General features: G+C 29.1%; 1 protein-coding gene across 2 annotated transcripts in view; it reads left to right on the forward strand.

The window, feature by feature from the left end:
* Window positions 1-547: 547 nt before the first annotated feature.
* The window catches only part of LOC125038676 (4-hydroxy-2-oxoglutarate aldolase, mitochondrial-like), a 26996-nt gene continuing 22253 nt past the window's right edge, over window positions 548-5290 (forward strand). Inside the window, exon 1 of one of the 2 annotated variants that reach the window (XM_047632227.1) lies at window positions 548-682. The gene's annotated coding sequence lies outside the window, so the exon portion shown is untranslated. The remainder of the gene's footprint in view (window positions 683-5290) is intronic. The other variant, XM_047632228.1, reaches the window with a different exon arrangement.

Below are 5290 nucleotides of genomic sequence, written 5' to 3' on the forward strand. Positions count from 1 at the left end.
AACAAAGAAAGAGAGAGACAGGATATTTATATAGAGAATATATATCCATATAAATAAATATGATATATATAAACACATACATATACATTTGTGTGTATATATATGTATATATATTATGTGTGTATATATATATATATATATATATATATATATATATATATATATATATATATGTATATATATATATATATATATATATATATATATATATATACACACACATACACAGCAGCAGTGTTCCCTTATCACAGGTAGCTCGTTTCCCAATTTAAAGTTTTATTCATTATACATACCACGCCGAAAGTCTGGCGGGTGGCCTTGTGTTGCCCGGTGGAATTCAGCAGATTTCTTGGGGCAAGACCAAATTTGACATACAAGCTGACCTCTAGGATCTTTTCAGATTTACTTTTATTTCGTGATTATGCTCGAGTATGTCTGATGAACCAATAACGCGTTTGTTACATTGCCTGCTTTGTGAAGCGATTCATTCTCGCTTATACTTTTTCTTTCAAGAAAAGAGATAGTCGTGTACGACAATTTTGGCAGCGGATCGACGTCGCTCAACCACGTGGCCGTATTTACCACCTGTCCGAGTCAGCTGATAACAACAACAAGCTTCGAGGCCGGATAGAACTACAAGCAATTCCATCCTGCAAGTAATAACACAGAGTCCAACAATCAAGTAAGCCTGAAACAGAATGTAATACTCATACAGTTAACAGGAGAATCGTTAAACTTAAATTTTAATAATCCAATTCAGCTAACAAATGCAATTAATAACTCAGAATTTCACAAATATATCATAGAAGACTCACTAAGAGTACTAGGTATTGGGAAGGCATTCAGATTCGAAATTAATGATATAAAACAAAATAAGACCCCTAAGAGAAATAAAGAAATTTGGACCATGGGATATTATTAGTAAACAACCAACATCAAGCATAAACACAGATTGTTCTTATGGAACCATATATCCAGTTGAAACAGATCTGGATATAACTACAATAAAAGAAAGAATAAGAACACTTGGTCAAATCTCATATATCCAAGAAAGAATAAGAATAAATAAGAATAATAAAAATAAAGACAAGGAAGAAAAATGTACCCCAACAAAATCATTAAGAATAACATTTAAAGGACTACTACCAGAAAGGGTAGCAATTGGACATACTTCATATCAAGTAAAACAATACACCTTCCCAATACCTAAATGTTATAATTGCCTTAGATATGGACATGGGATCATCACTTGCAAAAACAAAAAAAGATGCAGTAGTGTTGAACATAGTTTTAAAAATTGTAACAATAACCCATATTGTTTTTACTGTGAAGAAGACCATACACCAAACAGTAACTCATGCAAAATACACAACAAAGCACAAGAAATTAACAAAAGTAGCTTTACACCAAACAACATAGATATAAAATAAAAACTACAACAACTAAGACCCACTACAGAACAAACCAAAAATAATACAAACAATGAAACATATGCAAAACCAAATGAAAACACAGAAGTAACAAAAGAAACCTCATAGGCTAACATAAATCATGAAACTATAAGCCACTTCCAAAAAACACCACTAAGTTATGCACAAATAATCTCACAAACACACATCACACCAGGACAAAAAACACTCCCAAGACAAAGAACCCAAAACACAGTAAAGTTAAAAGCAACACCAGACACAAACACACAAACTAAAGAGAAAGAGATAACAAAACCACAAAACACAAACAAGCAAAAATGAACAAACCCAGAACAGTCTCCAATAACATGGACATTACCCACACCCATTACTCACTCTCCTCATCTATACCCACTACCCACACCCCTTACACACACACACATCAATCATACCAATCACCCTTACCTAATACCCACAATCAAAAGCAAAAGATAAATGAAAAAAAAAAGAAGAAAACTCAAATTGGATGATCACTACAAAAAATATAATAAAGGCAGTATCAAATCTGATGAACAATATAAACTCGAAAAAATCAATTTTTTAAATAATAATGGAAACAATAAACGATTTTACTCCAATCTTAAAACAAATAATGATATTAATGAATGAATAGACTAAAAACAGATTTGAATTATTTATTTTTTAAAGAAAACCCGGGACTAATTGCCATAAGTGAAACTTGGTTAAAAAATAAAGATAACTTTAAAATAAATAATTACGAAATAATTAGGAAAGATAGAGAAAATCAAATAGGAGGAGGACTGATGATAGGTATAAGGAAAGATGTACAATTTAGGAAATTGGATATAAATGATAGATATAAACATAAAATTGAGATCCTAGCAATAAAAATACAATTTAGAGAAAAAGGGATTAATATCATGTTAACATACAACCCTTGTAATAATATAACAAAAGAAGAATTTCAATATTATATAGACCAAATACAAGAGCCAAAGTTAATAATAGGAGACTTTATTGCACACCATCCCAATAGGAACCCAGATACTAACAAGCAAAGTAACGTAACAGGAAATAACCTAGTAAAACTGATAAATCAAAATAATATAATATTGTTAACGCCAAAAGGACAAATAACCCGAATAGACCCCAAAACAAACAGAGAAGCCACCTTAGATCTCGTTTTAGGCTCACCCTCAGTAAGTCATCTAATAATAACAACAGGCCCACATCTAAATAGTGACCACCTTCCAATTATAATAAAAGATGATAATTATCAAATCTCATCAAAAATGTTAGAAAAAAATGGAAATTCACAGAGGAAGGCTGGTCAGCATATGAATCAGAACTCAATCAAACAAATATAAATATAAATTCACTAGACAAATTAATGAAACTAATAAAAGATACAGGAGAAAAGCATTTCAAATTCAATAGTAAAGAAATAAACAACAAACCTAATAAACCATGGTGGAATGAAAAATGTAACGAAATAATAAAGAAACGAATTAAATCATAAGAAATTAGCAACAGAAGCTAAACAAATAATTGATAAAGAAAAAAAGGAATCATAGGAAAATTTTTGTGCCTTAGTAGATTTTAAAACTCCCACTAAAAAAGTATGGAACTTTATTAAAAAACAGACCGGTAAAACAACAAGTGAATATCCCATAATAAATAATAACTTCCCAGTTATTCAGATACCAAAAAAAAAAATTATACTATTTCAAAAAAATACAAAAATATAACAAACAAAAAAATATTCACAAAAATTGAAAAAGAACAAATACTAAGCATTAATAATGAAGAAGATATAAATAAAGAACTAACATTAGAGGAACTAATACATGTTGTAAGAAATAAAAAAAAATGGCAAATCATATGGCCCAGATAGAATTACATACGATTTTTATAAAAATGCACCTAAGAACATATTAGAAATAATATTAAAAATCTTCAATAGATATTGGGAAAAAGGAGAATACCCATATGAAATAAAAAAAAGTGTTAATAAATCCAATCCATAAACCAGGGAAAGACCCAACAAAAATAAACTCATACAAATTCATAAGCAGAACACCCTGTATTAGAAAAATATTTGAAAATATAAGAATAATAATAATGAACTGCTGGTTAGAAAACAACAAACTAGATGAAGATATTATGGGCTTTAGACCAAACAGAAATACAATTGATGCTATACAAATAACAGAAGCAAAAATAAGACAAGCAATAAAAGAAAAAAGAAATATACACTTGTAGTTTGCTTAGATATAGAAAAAGCATTTGATTCAGTCAATCATGAAACAGTTTTAATAAAAGCCAAAAATATAGGATTAGGAGGAAAAGTTTTAAAGTGGATAAATAGCTTTCTAACAGATAGAACCTTCCAAGTAAAAATAGGAGAACAAAACTCAACAATGGGAAAAATAAAAAACGGAATCCCACAAGGATCTCCAATAAGTCCAACACTATTCAACATAGTTATGTCAGATATAGAAATACCTAAAGAAACATATAAAATAGTTTATGCAGATAATTTAACCCTTATAACCTCAAATATAAATCTAGCAACAGCAAAAAATAATTTAGAACATAGCCTAAATAAGATAAAATAATAGTCAGATAAATAGAACCTAAGAATAAATCCAATAAAAAGTAAAGTAATGTGTTTCACAAAAAAAAAGAACATTACCCAATGATGAAAATAGGAAATGAAGAAATAGAATTTACAAAGAACCATAGTATTTTAGGACTTAACTTCGATGCACCAAAACTGACCTGGAAAAAACATATATTTTACGTAAAAACAAAGTCAAGGAACAGAATGAATTCAATGAAAAAACTAACATCAATAACCTGGGGAGCTAACAGAGAAACATTAATGAAATTTTATAATATATACATAAAACCAATAATAGAATACGGAATTACAATAAATGGTGCAACAAACCAAACGGAATTTAAAAAAAATAGAAACCATCCAAAATAGTGCAATATGAATAGCAACAGGATCCTTCAGATCAACACCAATAATAGCTCTACAAGCAATGACAAATCAGATACCAATAATAAAACGGATAAAAGAATTAGAATGTTTTCAATTAATAAAAAAATTAGAAAAACAAGATAACATGCCAATAAAACAACTAACCTTAAAGAACATTGAAAACTTCTAACCCAAATAAAGACAAAAAGACATTAATATATAGAGTAATCGAAACATGCAAAAAATGGAAAATTAATTTAAAAACTAACATGATTCCCAACATATCCTTAATTCCACCATGGTCTAACATCCAACAAAACATAGAACCAAACTTCATGGAAAATATGAATAAGAATACACCACACCAAATGATACAACAACACGTTCACCTACTTGAAAACACAATATACAAAAACTATAACAAAATATACACAGACGGTTCAAAAATAAAAGAACCAACAGCAACATATGCAGCAATATACATTCCAAACAAAAACATCATAACAATATGGAAATTACAAAAACACACACAGATAATTGAAGCAGAACTTTTTGCAATTGAACAAGCACTAAACTACATAAACAATAATAAACTACAAAAAAGTAATCCTAACAGATTCACAAACATCTATACAAACAATAAAAAACAACAAACCAGCAAAATACAAACAAAGAATATACAAAATACAATCTCAATTACACTTACTAGACACTAAAAAACAACATGTAAAACTACAATGGATCCCTTCACACAAAAATATTAATGGGAACGAAATAGTGGATAAAGCTGCAAAAAAAAGCACACGAGATAAAAGATCCCATAGCCATGACTCAAAACTCAACAAATACAATAAGAGAAATAAAAAGGAAA

Source organism: Penaeus chinensis, chromosome 25 (genome assembly GCF_019202785.1).
Source record: "Penaeus chinensis breed Huanghai No. 1 chromosome 25, ASM1920278v2, whole genome shotgun sequence".
Classification (NCBI taxonomy): Eukaryota; Metazoa; Arthropoda; class Malacostraca; order Decapoda; family Penaeidae; genus Penaeus; species Penaeus chinensis.